Source organism: Terrapene carolina, unplaced genomic scaffold (assembly GCF_002925995.2).
Source record: "Terrapene carolina triunguis isolate 2854851 unplaced genomic scaffold, T_m_triunguis-2.0 Scaffold68, whole genome shotgun sequence".
NCBI lineage: Eukaryota > Metazoa > Chordata > Testudines > Emydidae > Terrapene > Terrapene triunguis.
The window spans coordinates 64,162,742-64,180,307 of NW_020664419.1; positions in this window are offsets into that span (position 1 = coordinate 64,162,742).

Sequence of the window (17,566 nt, forward strand, 5' to 3'; positions counted from 1 at the left end):
ATGTATAAATACATTCTCAGTGAGAAAATAGCAGGTACTAAAGGGATCATTAATCTGGCAAAGAAAGGCAGAAAAAGAACCAATGGCTGGAAGCTGAAGACAGACAAATTCAGAATAAGCATAATTTTAACAGAAAGGGTGATTAATCATTGGAACAACCACCAAGAGAAGTAGTGGATTTTCTGTCTCTTAGGGCAGTGCTTCTCAAAGTCGGGCTGCCGCTTGTTCAGGGAAAGCCCCTGGCAGTCTGGGCCAGTTTGTTTACCTGCCGCGTCTGCAGGTTCGGCCGATTGCAGCTCCCACTGGCTGCGGTTCGCCGCTCCAGGCCAATGGGGGCTGCGGGAAGCGGCGTGTGCCGAGGGATGTGCTGGTCGCCCTTCCCGCAGCCCCCATTGGCCTGGAGCAGCGAACTGCGGCCAGTGGGAGCCACGATTGGCCGAACCTGCGGACGCGGCAGGTAAACAAACTGGCCCAGACCGCCAGGGGCTTTCCCTGAACAAGTGGCGGACCGGCTTTGAGAAGCACTGTCTTAGGGTCTTCAAATCCACATTGAAAGGTATGCTTTAGTCACCAAATTATTGGGTTCAATACAAGGGTTGCTAGCTAAAACTGTCTGGATTGTATTATGTGGGAGCTCAGAGTAGGTGATTAATTCTGGTCTTAAAATCTATGAGTATAGGACTTAATATGCTTGTAAAGGCTAGTGTGGATGTCCACACAGTTGATCAAGGCTATAAACATTTGTTCTTTACCCAGTGCTCAGTTTAGGGTAAAGAACAAATATTTGTAGCTTGGAACTGTAGCGAAGGGGCATGGTCTCCCTCCCTGACAGGTGGGGAGAGAACTGCAACTGCCCCCTGGTGGGCAGAACCGGGATACCTGCGGCCACCCCACCAGAAGCAGAGGGGCGGGACAGGAACCGGGACTATAAAAGGCTGGTCCTCTAGCTCAGTGAAGGCAGAGCTGCCAGAGGAGCAGGACACCTCCCCCCAATTGCTGGAGCCTGGACCTGATGGAGGCTGCTCCTGTGCCAGAGACCCGGAAGGCCTGCTGGAGCTACCAGACACCGGGACACCAGGGAGCTGTTGTGGCTGCCACTCGCCATTTACCTAAGCAAGACCAACGACAACCCTGGAACCCAGGTACCCCCGGACTGGGAGTGTAGGAAGGAGCCCAGGGAAGCCGAATAGGGTTCAGCTGTGTGACTGACTGCAAGCTGGCCACTGTGTTGCAGCCGGATTTCTTCGCTGACCCAGTGACAGACCACTCCCCACTGTTAGGGCCCTGGGCTGGGACACAGTGGAGCGGGTGGGCCTGTGTACCCCTACCCCCTGCCATCCCACCATCGGGGTGGTAGCCGCCCCACCTTTAGGCCAGGAGGCCTGCATTGATCTGACACCAGCATGAGCTAGGATGCCAGATGGTTTAGCAGGCTCTCCCATCAGAGAGCTAATCTCTCCCTAGACTCCGGGGCTGCTCTGCCGGACAGCAGGCTATAGCCCCCTGACCTGTTTGCTGCCCCGCCCTGATTGATAGAGAGATAGACTTACCCCGGCAGATAGACTTACTACTGCACAGCCTGACTGCAAGCCAGAGCTGTTAACTGATTACACCTTCAACCGTCCTGATTGAAGGTGCCAGGCCTAGAGACTTGCCGCCACCTGGCCTGACTGGGGCCAGATCCATTAACCGTGTGCTGCCCCGCTCTGGCTGAGTGTCGGGGCTACCAGACCCAATTGATACCCAGCCTGGACTGAAGACTAGGGCCTATTAACTTTTGGTTAATTCCCCCTGAATGGAGTCGCTCTAGGAGCATCGCAATGAGGGGGCATGGTCTCCCTCCCTGACAGGTAGAGAGAGAACCGCGACTGCCTTACAGGAACAAAGTAAACAAAATTCTAGTGTATGCATATCCAAGGTTCTAGCTACAATCCCATTCTAAAAAAAGCAACAGAGTAAAAAAGCCAATCTTATAAGGGTAAGATTGTCTACACTGGGAGTTATACCAGTATTACTAATTTGGTTTAAATTCACATCTGAGGCCTGGTCTACACTACGAGGTTAGGTCGACTTTAGCCGCGTTAAATCGACTTAAGCCTGGACACGTTTACACTACGAAGCCCTTTCTTTCGACTTAAAGGGCCCTTTAAACCGGTTTCTTTACACCACCTCGACGAGGGGATTAGCGATAAAATCGGCCTTAGGGGGTCGGAATTGGGTTAGTGTGGACGGAATTCGACATTCTTGGCCTCCGGGAGCTATCCCACAGTGCTTCATTGTGACCGCTCTGGACAGCACTCTCATCTCAGATGCACTGGCCAGGTAGACAGGAAAAGCCCCGCGAACGTTTGAATTTCATTTCCTGTTTGCTCAGCGTGGAGAGCACAGGTGACCATGCAGAGCTCATCAGCACAGGTAACCGTGATGGAGTCCCAGTCCCAGTCCCAGGATCGCAGAAGAGCTCCAGCCTGGACCGAACGGGAGGTACGGGATCTGATCGCCATCTGGGGAGATGAATCAGTGCTCGCCGAACTCCGAAGCAGTAAAAGAAATGGCAAAACATTAGAAAAGATCTCCAAGGCCATGAAGGACAGAGGCCATAACAGGGACGCACAGCAGTGCCGCGTGAAAATTAAGGAGCTAAGGCAAGCCTACCACAAAGCCAGAGACGCAAACGGAAGGTCCGGGGCTGAGCCGCAAACATGCCGCTACTACGCGGAGCTGCATGCCATTCTAGGGGGTGCAGCCACCACTAGCCCAAGCGTGTGCTATGAGTCCCTCGCTGGAAACAGGGAAGCGGGTTTGGCGGACGAGGAAGATGAGGATGGAGAGAACATAGATAGCTCACAGCAGCAAGGAAGCGGAGAAACCAGTTACCCCAACAGCCAGGATATGTTTGTCACCCTGGACCTGGAACCAGTAACCCCCGAACTCACCCAAGACCCTGTGGGCACACAGGGGACCTCTGGTGAGTGTACCTTTGTAAATATTACACATGGTTTAAAAACAAGCGTGTTTAATGATTAATGATTAATTTGCCCTGGCAATCGCGGCCAGTACAGCTACTGGAAAAGTCTGTTAACGTGTATGGGGATGGAGCGGAAATCCTCCAGGGACATCTCCAGAAATCTCTCCTTCATGTACTCCCAAAGCCTTTGCAAAAGGTTTCTGGGGAGGGCTGCCTTATCCCGTCCGCCACGGTAGGACACTTTACCACGCCAGGCCAGTAGCACGTAGTCTGGAATCATTGCATAACAAAGCATGGCAGCGTATGGTCCCGGTGTTTGCTGGCATGCAGACAACATCCATTCCTTATCGCTCTTTGTTATCCTCAGGAGAGTGATATCATCCACGGTCACCTGGTTGAAATGGCGCAATTTTATTAAGGGGACATTCAGAGGTGCCCCTTCCTGCTCTGCTGAACAGAAATATTCCCCGCTGTTAACCATGCGGTGGGGGGGAGGGGTGAAGTGACCATCCCAGAGAATTGGGTGTGTGGGGGAGGGGAGTTAGTTGGGTTTGTGCTGCATGTTAAACCTGAAACCGCAGCCCCTCCTTTTACATTGCAAACCCATTTTAAATGGCCAACCCAACGGGTGCTTGGTATGGTTAATGAGAGCAGTACTGTTTTAAAGCATCCCCACTTGTTAACAAGGTTAAAAAAGCCAAAATACTGTGTCTTACCATGGCTGCCTGCAAGCTGAAATCTGTGGCCTGGCACTGCGTGAGTGATCTCTCACACCAAACCGGCAGGCCCTCAATATAAGAGGAAAAATGCGACCTTGTAACGAAAGCACATGTGCTGTGTGATGTGAACAGCAAAATCTAACGTGAAAGAGTGTACCCATTGTTCTCTAAAATGTATCTTTTTTAAACAACTCTCCCTTCTCCTCCACCAGCTGCAAATGTTTCACCTTCACAGAGGCTAGTGAATATTCGAAGAAGGAAGCGAAGGACGCGTGACGAAATGTTCACTGAACTACAGACTGCCTCCCACGCTGACAGAGCACAGCAGAATGCGTGGAGGCAGTCAATGACTGATTTTAAAAAAGCCCAATATGAGCGAGAGGAGAGGTGGCGTGCTGAATCGCGGGCTGAAGAGGAGAAGTTGCGTGCTCAAGAGGAGAAGTTGCGTGCTGAAACGCGGGCTGAAGAGGAGAGGTGGCGTCAACTTGTACTCAGAAAGCAAGAGTCGATGCTCCGGCTGCTGGAGCATCAAAGTGATATGCTCCTGCGTATGGTTGAGCTGCAGGAAAGGCAGCAGGAGCAGAGACCGCCGCTACAGCCCCTCTGTAACCAACAGCCCTCCTCCCCAAGTCCCATTGCCTCCTCACCCAGACGCCCAAGAACACGGTGGGGGGGCCTCCGGCCACCCAATCACTCCAGCCTAGATGATTTCCAGTGCAATAAGTTTTAAAGTTTTAAAGTGCACTGTGTCCTTTTCCTTCCCTCCTCCCCCACGCATCCAGGCCTACCTTTGCAATTATCCCCCTAGTTGTGTGCTGAATTAATAAAGAATGCATGAATGTGAAGTAACAATGACTTTATTGCCTCTGCAAGTGGTGCTCGAAGGGGGGAGGGTAGTAGGGGAGGGTGGGGTTGTTGGTTTACAGGGAAGTATAGAGTTAACCGGGTGGGGGGGTGTAGGGGCGGAGGGTTCATCAAGGAGAAACAAACAGAAGTTTCACTCCGTAGCCTGGCCAGTCACAAAACTGGTTTTCAACGCTTCTCTGATGCGCACCGCGCCCTGCTGTGCTCCTCTAACCGCCCTGGTGTCTGGCTGCGCGTAATCAGCGGCCAGGCGATTTGCCTCAACCTCCCACCCCGCCATAAATGTCTCCCCCTTACTTTCACAGATATTGTGGAGCGCACAGCAAGCAGCAATAACAATGGGGATATTCTTTTCGCTAAGGTCTGAGCGAGTCAGTAAGCTGCGCCAGCGCGCTTTTAAAAGCCCAAATGCACATTCCACCACCATTCGGCACTTGCTCAGCCTGTAGTTGAACAGGTCCTGACTCCTGTCCAGGCTGCCTGTGTACGGCTTCATGAGCCATGGCATTAAGGGGTAGGCTGGGTCCCCAAGGATAACGATAGGCATTTCAACATCCCCAATGGTTATTTTCTGGTCCGGGAAGAAAGTCCCTTCCTCCAGCTTTCGAAACAGAAGAGAGTGCCTGAAGACGCGAGCATCATGTACCCTTCCCGGCCAGCCCACGTTGATGTCGGTGAAACGTCCCTTGTGATCCACCAGGGCTTGCAGCAGCATTGAAAAGTACCCCTTGCGGTTTATGTACTCGGTGGCTTGGTGCGCCGGTGCCAAGATAGGGATATGGGTTCCGTCTATCGCCCCACCACAGTTTGGGAATCCCATTGCAGCAAAGCCATCCACTATGTCCTGCACGTTTCCCAGAGTCACTACCCTTGATATCACCAGGTCTCTCATTGCCCTGGCAACTTGGATCACAGCAGCCCCCACAGTAGATTTGCCCACTCCAAATTGATTCCCAACTGACCGGTAGCTGTCTGGCGTTGCAAGCTTCCACAGGGCTATCGCCACTCGCTTCTCAACTGTGAGGGCTGCTCTCATCCTGGTATTCTGGCGCTTCAGGGCAGGGGAAAGCAAGTCACAAAGTTCCATGAAAGTGCCCTTACGCATGCGAAAGTTTCGCAGCCACTGGGCATCATCCCAGACCTGCAACACGATGCGGTCCCACCAGTCTGTGCTTGTTTCCCGGGCCCAGAATCGGCGGTCCACGGCATGAACCTGCCCCAGTAACACCATGATTTCCACATTGCTGGGGCCTGTGCCTTGTGAGAGGTCCATGTCAATTTCCTCATCACTATCGTCGCCGCGCTGCAATCGCCTCCTCCTCAGCTGGTCCTGGTTTTGCTTTGGCATGTCCAGGAGGCTCTGCTTATACTCCAGGACAATGCGCGTGGTGTTCATAGTGCTCATAATTGCCGCGGTGATCTGAGCGGGATCCATGATCCCAGTGATAGCTATGGCGTCTGGTCTGAAAAAAGGCGCGAAACTAGTATCTAAAGACCAGGGGAAGAAGGGAGGGAGGGAGGGAGGGAGGGGCGAGTGACGGCATGGCGTACAGGTACAGGGAATTAAAATCAAGAAAGGTGGCTGTGCATCAGGGAGAAATACAAACAACTGTCACACAGAATGCCCCCCCCCAGAGATTGAACTCCTAAGCCTGGGTTTAGCGGGCCGTTGATTTGACGGAGGGAGGGGGGAAGGAAATGAATACAGAACAAATCTATTTTTTACATCTTAAGACGACAGTGCAGCATGACTGATAGCCCTCGGCATTGTCTGGGTGCTTGGTAGCAATGTAACCCTACGTGTGCCAGCCACATGTCTGCCAGCACCTAGATCGCCCTCGGCCTTTTCTGGGTGCTTAGTAGACAATACTTGGCAGAAAATAGTATACTACGACTGGTAGCCATCATCGTCCAACGAGGACGGTTAAAGGCAAGGGGTTGCTGCTGTGTAGCAATATATGCTGTACAGTAGCCAGAAGGATCAGTAAAGGCGCTCAGGCTACAATAATCTATGAGCATTTCAGGCAACATGTAAATTTGTCCGACGAGGATGGTTACCAGTCGTAATAAACCATCTACTGCCAAAAGGCAAGGGGCTGGTGCAATGCAGCCCTACGGCTGCCAGCCCCACAGCTGCCCGCACCCAGATCGCCAATGAAGGCTACCAGTCATGCTGCACCGTCTACCGCCAAAAGGCAGTAAGCTGCTGCTGCTGTTTAGCAATGCAGTCCCACGTTTGCCGGCACCCGGAAGACATATGGTGACGGTGAGCTGAGCTGAGCGGGCTCAATGCTTGGCGTGGTATGTTGTCTGCACAGGTAACCCAGGTAAAAAGGCGCGAATCTATTGTCTGCCATTGCTGTGACGACGGGGGAGGGGCCTCACGCAATGTACCCAGAACCCCCCGCGGCACTGCTTTGCATCATTCGGGCATTGCGATCTCAACCCATAATTCCAATGGGCGCCGGAGACTCCGGGAACTGTGGGATAGGTACCCATAGTCCAATGCTCCGGAAGTCGACGCTAGCCTCGGTACTGTGGACGCGGTCCGCCGACTTCATGCACTTAGAGCATTTTATGTGGGGACACACACAATCGGCTGCATACAACCGGTTTCTATAAAACCGGCTTCTATAAATCCGACCTAATTTTGTAGTGTAGACATACCCTGAGATAATACCAAAAATACTTTGTAGAGAAGTTCCAAGTCTGATTTTGATCATCCTTGTAACTGGGGGGGGACGGGGGGCGGGAAAACTGCATGATTTCAAATATTTATGGCTAAAACTCATTGACAGCTGAAATATTTCTTTTTTTACTAAATGACGTATGGTTTGAGATTAAAGGATTTGAAAATGGCTCCCTTCTGAAATTATTGCAAAGGATCCATAATTACTTTTATTCTTCTATCTGCCAAGCAAAAAATCACATTATACCACAAGATTTGAAACATGGATAGATTTTGACACTGGTTTATGCAAGATGCATTTTTCAAGGGAAGGAAAAATAAATGCTTAGGAAATTGCTATTTTTCTGTCATTTTAGTTAAGATCACAGAGAGGAAAAAAACCCATTGCAAATAAGAATATATATGTTGTTGTATGAGCCATCAGCCCAGGCTATTTTTCAAAAATGAAAGGAGACCTCAGGATGTGGTGAAATGACTCTTGCAACTGGGAAATTCTAAAACCAGAAAAATTTTATTTGAAACAGGATAGAAATATCTAAGTAAAAACAATGCAGCTACCTCCCTTACTGTTTACAAATAACATTCCGGGTATTTTTGGCCAGCTACTAAAATGAAATTTTCAATTGCAGTGGTGGTGTATGCTGCAACAGTCTGATAATTTTTAACGACAACACTGGAGTCATTACATAGATGAACCAGTTTTGCTAAAAGTATAAAGCTTGAGAAGAAATTAAGTAACCTGATATTCCTTCTCCACTAAGCTGATATTCTTCCATTAACTCAAAAATCCACTTTCATTTTCTTCCTTTCTGCTGCTCTTGCATAATTTACATATGTTTTGGCCCTTCCAAAATACTCTTCATTTTCCAATTAGATTCCTCCATTACATAATAATTAAAGACAAATCAGATTATGGTGATTAGCATAAATTATAAGCCATTTTATTAATTTCTGAGGGCATATTTCTACAAGGGATAACATACAAATTAGAAGGCTAATTAGGCCAAAATTACCTTTGCTAATGAATCTAAGTAGTCATTAAATCCTCTAACAAAAGGGACCTTTTTGTGCATTGGCGGCTGAAGGTGTAATTTTTCAAGTACCAACACTAGCAGTAAAATCCTTGAAGGTTTAGGAAGATTAAACTAAGAGCTCAGTTCCAAAAATGTATTGTTTCTATTAGAATCTGTGTTTTAATCTTTATACTGTGAAGGGCTGAGGAATGACTAAAGATCACTTCTTTAAGAGAAGAGGACAAATTTTCAAGTAGACAAGTTTCATTTTTGGTGGGAACCAGGACAAAGAAAGGGATTCAGAAAAACCCATATGAAATTTTCCATCACAGTGTAAGTGTAAACTGTACATCATGTGGATATCATGTAAAGTTTTAATGTACTTGTAAGCATGCGTGGCCATCCCTCCTGGTCTATGTCTGAGAGAGGCCATGCCTCTTCACTGTCACACCCCTAGCACGGCAATCAATTAGTGGGGGAATTAGCTGTCTTTAAAGTTTCAGGCCACTAGGGCCAGGCTGAACAATAATGAGTCTATGAACCTCGGCCCTCAGAGAGGGCTGGGCACCCGCAGACAGGGCAGAGTAACAAAGTCTATAAGCCCAGCCCCTCAGTCAGGGAGGGGCAGCAAACAGGTAGGGGGCTCTGGCCTGCAGTCAGGGCTGAGTAACAAAGTGTCTATGAGCCCTGGTCCTCAATCAGGGCAGGGCAACAAACAGTCTAAGAGCTCATCCCTCGGACAGGGTAGAGTATTACAGGGTCTAGAGTCCTAGCTCTGGCGATGGTAAACTAGCGCAGGCATCCTGGCCTATGGTGTGGAGGCTGCCACCCTAGGGATGGAGTGGCAGAGGCAGGAGGACCTGGGCCCATCCAACTCCACTGGTTCCCAGCCCAGGGCCCTAACAGTGGCGGAGCATTCCATCACTGGGCTCAGGGGGGAGTCCAGCCTCAACACGCTGACCTATCTGCAGGCAGCAATGAATCCAGATTACAATTGGCTGTCCCTGGGCTACTTCCTCCCCTCGGAGGAGGTACCTGCATCCAGGGGTCATCCTCCACTTCCCCGGAATATGTTGCCAATTGTAGTCCCAGCAGCTCCTCAGTGTTGGGAATGGCAGGGCGCTTTGGAAGCTCATGCAAGTCCTTGGGGCAACAGCGGTCCTCCTTGGTGTCCCGCTCCTGTAGAGGGGGAGAAGCATCTGTCTCCCTCAACAGCTCCCACCCAACGGAGCTGCAGGACCCGTCTTTTATACTGTCCTGCCCCTCAGCTTCCAGAAGGGCGGGCGTGGCTTTCCTGGCTCTACAATCCAAGGGGCGGGTTGTGGTCCCTCCTGGTCTATCTCTGAGGGAGGCCACACCTCCTCGCTACAGTACTACAACTGCACTTGTTACCTTGGGGCCTCATTCTGTATAGTAGTACACCTACAGTTCATCTCTTGGCCTCGTCAAAATGAGTGGGTTACTACCAAAATCTATGGGGTTCCATGCAGGTGTTGGTTCTGCCCAAAAAGAGCTCATTGAAGGACTGGGGTTTGGCTATCTTTCAATTGTTTATGGTCCAAGCCCTCTTATTGTGGGAAAACTCCTGCTGAAGTTAAGGGAAGTAATAGTGATAGGAAGGATTGTCCTGTTGTTAGAGCACTAGTTTAGGACTAACAATTGCCAAAAAGTACACGTCTCTTTAGGAAAAGTACAGGTCATCAACTGACAATAACTGAAAAAAACAGGAATGGACTAGTCTAGGACTGGTCTATCCCAAGACAGTGCAGGTATGCTTGGGGTGGATCATGTCTGCCAGCATGGACCCCAGTTGTAACGAGATGACTTTCACTACAACCTTGTAGTCTGTGCTGAGGAGCAAGATTGGGTGCCAGTTCCTTAGGTCGCAGAGGTGCAACTACTGTGGTCTGACACAGTGAAGCCTTAGAAGCCCGCCCACTTCTAAAGGCCCCTCTCCCAGCCTTGTGGGAGGGACCACTGGACCCAGGAACCAACTGAATTTTGGGGACAACTAATGAATAACAGGAATGGAAGTGGGGGTCATAGGTTCAGAACCAGGGATCCAGAGGGGGTCACCGAGCAGAGAACCCCGGACAGCGCATACTGCTCCTCAAAGCTGTCTAGGGAGCCAGCGGATGGTGCCCAGAGGAACTCTGTCAGGATGCATGAGACCAGGGAGGAGCAGAAATAGGCCCCAGAGTCGCAGAACACTCCTTCATTCAGCATCCTCCTCCTGGTGTTGAAGATGGCCACTTTGGCTAGGGCCAGGAGGAGGTTGACGAGGAGGTCTCGCGACTTTGTGGGGACATGGACAGGATGTGAATATATGAAGAAATGTGGGGAAAAGTGCAGCCAGAACCTCAACAGGAGGTTCTGGAGGAGCCGGAATAGGGGCTGCATCCTGGCACATTCTAGATAGGCGTATGCCAGGTTCTCCCTTACGCCACAAAAGGAGCAGGCGTAGGGGATGGGGGTGAACTGGGCCAAGTACATGCCCATGTTCACGGCTTCATGGAGGAGCCACCGACTGATATCCCTGGCGGGCCGTGGGACCAGGGTGGAATAGAGGCTGGCCCACCGGGGCTCCTCACACTCTAAAGATGGTTGATAGTCCCACCACTTGGTATCAGGGAGGGACACAAGGGTGAGGAAGTGAAATGTATGGAGCACAAGTGTGCATAGGTGTGCCCTTGGTGCGGTTCGGAAGCAAACCGGTTACAGGGCACGCAGCTGGCTCGGGTTATTGAAGGGAGGGGGATGGGGGGCTCGCGAGACAGGGGCCCAATGAAAAGGTTTGGAGGGCCTGGGGTGAGGGTTGGGTAGGGAGCACCCTCTCACAGGACCCACCTGAGAGGTGGGAGTACGCGCAGGTGGGTCTGAAGGGTGGAAAACCCCATGCACTGACCAAGCGCTCGGGGATCCACCCAGTCCCTCCTGTCATAGTCCAGGAGGTCTCCGATTCTAATGGTTTCTGCTAGGACCAGCCTCTGGTGCACCGAGGGGGACTCCGCCACCTGCACATGAAGGTAGGGGTTGTGTAGCAGGGGTTCCCCTCGGTGGCCACAATGGACCTGGTCACTGAGAACAGCTTTCAGGTCTGGAGGAGATCCTGGTAGAAGACCGGTAGCTTGGAGAGGTCTCACGGAAGACCCCTCGGGTGGAGAAAAAAGAGCTGCCGGTTGTATCGGACCGGACCAGCTTACTTTCACCTCTGCACCTAATTCATCTTTGTACAGTCTTTGTTCAAACACAATAACATTGTCTAGTTAAGACAAGCCCTAGGAGACTTCCTGATTAAGGTTAAGGGAAGCATACTTTTTCTACTTTGGCAAGAAGGTTTTTGGCAAAATAACAAACCAGTTTATAAAATTAAACTTCCCTATGGCCCTGTGTCAGAGTGCTCAAAGCTACACAGTTGAGCCAGGACTTTGATCACTCAGGCATAAATCAGCTCCCCTTGTAGGGTTGCCAACCCTCCGGGTTTCGCCGGGAGTCTCCCAGAATCGGGTTCTGTCTCCCGGAGCCTACTGAAGCCAAACCAGGAGATTTTAGGTCACTAAAAGTCTGGCGGCACAGCAGGGCTAACGCAGGCTCCCTTCCTGCCCTGGCCCTGCGCTGCTCCCAGAAGTGGCCAGCACATCCCTGCAGCCCCTGGGGAGGGCAGGGGGTCTCTGTGCGCTGTCACCATCCTGAGCGGCGACTCTGCAGCTCCCATTGGTTGGGAACTGCAGACAATGGGAGCAGAAGGGGTAGTGCCTGCAGGCAGGGGCAGTGCGCAGAGCCCCCTCCCCCCCAAGAGCTTCAGGGAAGTGCCGGCTGCTTCTGGGAGTGGCACGGGGCCTGGGCAGGCAGGGAGCCTGCCTTAGCCTTGCTGCACCACCGCCTGGGAGCCGCCCAAGGTAAGCGCTGCCCGGCCGGGGTCCTCACCCCATCCCGCACTCCAACCCTCTGCCCCAGCCCTGAGCCCCTTCCACCATCCAAACTTCCTCCCAGAGCTTGCACCCTGCACCCCCTCCTGCACCCCAACCTGCTGCCCCAGGATCAGCCTGGAGCCCCCTCCCACACTCTGAACCCCTCAGCCCCAGTCCAGAGCCTGCACCCCCTCCCACACCCCAACATCAGGTTGTATTTCCCTAGTTTGTTTATGAGAAGGTCATCCGAGACATTATCAAAAGCCTTACTAAAGTCAAAATATACCACATCTACTGCTTCCCCCCATCCACAAGGCTTGTTACCCTGTCAAAGAAAGCTATCAGGTTGGTTTGACATGATTTGTTCTTGACAAATCCATGCTGACTGCTATTTATCATCTTATTATCTTCTAGGTATTTGCAAATTGATTGCTTAATTATTTGCTCCATTATCAGAAGTTAAGCTGACTGGTCCGTAATTCCCTGGGTTGTCCTTATTTCCCTTTTTATAGATGGGCACTATATTTGCCCTTTTCCAGTCTTCTGGAATGTCTCCCATCTTCCATGACTTTTCAAAGATAATTGCTAATGGCTCAGATATATTCTCAGTCAGCTCCTTGAGTATTCTAGGATGCATTTCATCAGGCCCTGGTGATTTGAAGACATCTAACTTGTCTAAGTAATTTTTGACTTGTTCTTTCCCTATTTTAGACACTGACAGTGATTAGACAGTTGACATCCCTATACCCTTGAGAAGGCTGAGTGGTGATTATTAGCTGATCAGGCTGGGGGTGCGGGCTGATGAACCAATTGGTCAGCAGCTGAGGGGAATGTAGCCAATGATTTTAGTTTATTGTTCATTTATTGTGTGATGTTCTGATTAACATGTTATGTCATCTATAATCATTGTATGCTAAATAGAGTTAAATTGTAGGATTATAGAAGTATAAGACTGATCAGTAGTTAAAAGGGATAATTATGTATTAGGTATCTAGGTAGGAAGGGCTGAAATGAAAGGCCAAGAGGCTGAGACCTGTAAGATTTTAGCTTAGCCATACTAGGCCATAGGCTTAAGAAATGTTTGACATAAGTAAGTGACCAAAGAATGATCCTACGCCACAAGATTATGGGAAAAGATGTACCAATGGGTGATATTATGAAAAATTAACACTAAGAGTAATTTTTTGCTTACAAGATACCTGATAATCACATTTTTCTAACACATGCCCTAGCGGCAGGGTGCATTGTGCATAAATGCTAATGAGGTATAGTCAGCATCACATTATAAAAAAGAGGGTGTCCAGACTAGAAGAATTTAGCTTTCTATGGGAAACTCCATCAGGAGCCATCCCTCTACTGAGGATCAATTGGCAAGGTAGCCATCAGACCATATCGTTAAGGATGTGAGTATGACTATATTTGCAACTTGTGCATAGGTCTTTATAGAATTTCCATATGCTTGGGTAATCGTACCTTTATTAAAACTTGTAAAACAGACTTGACCTTGTACTTGTGAAATGTACATGTGGTTACTGCGCTTGGTCTTTATGTGTCCTAGAGACTCTAAATCTGAAGCAAGTAGCAGAGGTGACTTTCACTCTGTTGATCTTGAAACTGTAGCCACCAGAGCCGAACCCACATTGTTGTAATACAACATTACTGAATTCACTTTAAATAAAATAAAAGACGACAGGTATACAAGAAGAAAGTGATAGGGGGAGGACTTGGGCTAGCTGAGCCTAGCATGTGCTGAGATTGTTGGTCCTCCCTGGCCCTGTGGGAAAGGGCAAGAAACACTGTAAATACTTGGCTGTATGAGACTGTATTGGTGATAGGAATAGAACTAAATTCACATGAAGTTGCCCTTTACTGGACAGAATCTGAGCGGTTTTGTGGGAAATCAGAGGATGGGGACGGAGCATGTCCCATTGCAGGCCCTCGTGAAATGTCTAAGCCCAGTGAATTATAGCCATATATGGAATGGAAAAGAACCTTATTTTTTTGGAGAATAATTTTGGGGGGAAGGTTTGAAGGTAAGGGGGGGAAGCTTTCCTCTTTTACTTCATTCTCCTTAGCCATGCATCATAGTAACTTACTCTGTCTGGTAAGAATGGCTAGATGCAGCTATCAATGTTGTTCTAATGTTGGCTGGAGTATGACTGGTGGTGCTAAGCTTTTACTGCTGTGGTGAGGATGCACATTTGGGAGTGATCTGCTTTTCAAGTAAGTCTCCTCCAATGTTTCCATGCTCTTTGAGTCACAGATAAACGTTACTAGTAAAGTCTAATTGGTAAGGAAGGAATAGTGGGGAATCAAGCACAAACCAATAATGCTCCACAATTCTGTAGCATGGGTATGAATCCATCATTACTCTTGGATGGGCTTCTGATGCCTTATTTCTCTTAAAGTTCAAATAAACCATTATATAAAAGATGATATGGGGAAGAGCTTAATACCAAACAAACAGAGTAAGCACATGGTAACTTGTCTATGGCCACAACATACAGAAAATTATGGCCAGGTCCCACTAGACACTTTTGTTGGTATAGTAATGTTGGTTAGGGGTATGATATTCTTTGAAAGCAAAAGCACTAGTGGAGACACAATTATACCAACAAAAAGGGCTCTTGCTGATATACCTTATTTAACTTGGGGAGCTGGTTTATGCTATGCTGGCAAAACCACTCTTGCCAGTACAAGCTGTGTCTACATTAGAAGGTTTGCCAATATAGCTATACCGGTATAACTATACCAGCAAACCTTTTCTAGCATAGGCTAGGCCTAAAGCTGGGGACTAACCCAATTTCAACAGTTGGTGGCCAGCAATTAATGTAGCTGTACAAGGACAAACTCCTAGTGGAGGCCAAGAAAGTGGCAAATTGCACTGGTGGAGCCCACCAGTGCAAACAGGGGAAGGCTCCCCTGACACAAATAGCTGCTTGCCTTGTGTATGCTGGGGATTTATACTGGGGTGACTACACTGGCTACTGGCCAGTGATTGCTAAAATTAGGGCTAATCCCTACTATTGACAAGGCTCTACCAAAAAACAAACAAACAAACAAACAAATCCAAATTAAACCAAAAAACTGCTAAATGCAGTAAATCTCCCTAGAAAGACACTTGGCAAAGATAATCAACAGCCATCTAACACTGGCTAAGCTTTAACCTATAGTGCCAATTTCTTTTATTTGTGGGCCACCACAAAGTGCAGCTTTGCCAGGCTGTTCGTTGGGCCAGGGAAGTGGAAACCAAATGAGTGTCTGGGAGATGTAATTTCACTGTTCACTCAGAAATGAGATACTCTGCAACAATGAATCACCTTGTTTGAGGATACAATGGTGCCACTAAAGGGGCATTTAATGTCACTGGACAAATTAAAATAACAGGGAGGCGATTAAACTCATAACAGCCTTATGAAAAATAAACAAAGAGTTTGTCTACAGTGCGAAGTTGTCAACAAACTTTTGTCTTTCATGGCTACTTAAAAAAGCCCCCCCACAAAAGACAAAAGTTTTGCCGACGCAAGTGGCAGTGTCAACGTGGCTCTCCTGCTGACAAAGCTAACGCCGCTCGCAGGGCTGGAAGTATTTTGTCTGCAAAAGTGCCAACAAAGTACCGAAAAAGAACGTTTACACACGCTGACTTTTAGCGACAACACAGCCTTGTTGCTAAAAGCTGCGTGGTGTAGACAAGCCCATAGTAACTACAAACAAAAAACAAAAAAAAGCTGGAAACCGTGGGGTATCAAGGAATCCCAGATAGCAAAGAGTGTGAGAACTTGCTTTTATTATTGGATAACCTAATACCTAAATGCCTGAAGCTAGATATTAAAGAAAAACCCCAGTTCTGTTGAAAGGTGTTACAGAAACTCTGTGTATGTGAAAGATAAGAAAGGTGGCCAACAAAGACAGCTCTGTTAAAGTCACTCTGTCTGATAACACAGGCTGGAAGAGGATCCTAAAAGCTGTTAAAGCTGAAGGAGACATTACTTAGGTGGGTAACAGGATTCTGATTTTCCTGACCCAAGCCACATGATCCAGGCAAAACAAAAGTGAGCACTTGGGAGGGAGGCGGCTCTTCTATTCCTGTAAAACTCCATCATTTTTGTGGATAAATTTGTGAGTTCAGGTGGGACATAAATTCTGCCAAACCTTTACTTGAGAAGATCACTAAGGAAAATGTATTTTGTATCTTGATAGATTGAAGGGAAGCAAAGGATTGAGCTACCTAGATTGGTACATCTGCTTCTAACAGACACTTCAAGGACATGGATACTTTAAAATGCTGACAAAACCCATACTTTCAGACATATGAATCTACCTGATGTACCCAGACTTGTGATCACACCAATCCTTTGTTCACCTAGCTTGGTTTATGAGGCTTCCCTGGACAGACTCTTATCATTCTGTACAATGCAGTTTATTTTTCAATTACTTCCCTTCAGTTGTATGATTTATAATTTCTGATTGCAAAGCAACACAGTTCCATTTGCATAGTATGACGGGCCTGATTTTCCCCTGCCTTGCAGCTTGTGCGATCATTTACATGTGTGCAAAACGAATAAAAGTGTACAAAATGATTTGTTAGCATTTTACATCCACTTTATGCTCACTTTGCACAGGTGTAAATGACGACAGAAAGTGCAAGGCAGCAGAGAATCAGGCCCAAGAAGAAATCTGAGCTGCTGTGCTGGGCGTGCTCAACAGTACACTAGCACACTTTTACACACTTTACTTTGATTAAAAAAAATTGCTCCTGGGATCCGGGTGTAGTTTTGTCTAATCTCTGTCTGACTTCTACACTTCAGAAAATAAAATGAAAAAAGGGCAGCTTGGAAAGGGGCACAATAAGGAGAAAAATGGGTGGGAAGAGGAGGAAAGCAAGTGTTAATGGTTCAGCTGGGTTCTGGAGGGAGGAGGAACAGGTTTGTTTATATGACAGACAGAATGTGTTTAAAAGGGAAGGTGCTCCCATGACTGAGCAGTTCATGAGACAAGAGGAAAGGGCGTAGGAACAGTTCCAGTTCCTGAATATCTCAACAGCATCCGGACTTCAGTCTTGACAGCAGCTTAGTCTCTAGATATCAGAACATTTTCCAGCAAAGCTGGCTCAATGGCTCACTTGGTCATTGTATAAATATGTGTCAATGGAGCAGGGCCGGCTCCAGGCACCAGGCACCCAAGCTGGTGCTTGGGGCGGCACCTGGAGGGGGGCGGCGGCGCAGCGCTCCGGCCCCCGGGGAGAGCGGGCCACAGCAGGGCTCGCCGCCCTCCCCCCGGCCGCCGGGGGGAGAGCGGCGAGCCCCTGCTGGGGCTCGCCGCCCTGCGCTCTGGCCGCCGGGGGGGAGAGCCGAGCCCCAGCCGGGGCTCGCTGCCCTGCCCCCGGCGCTCTGGCCGCCAGA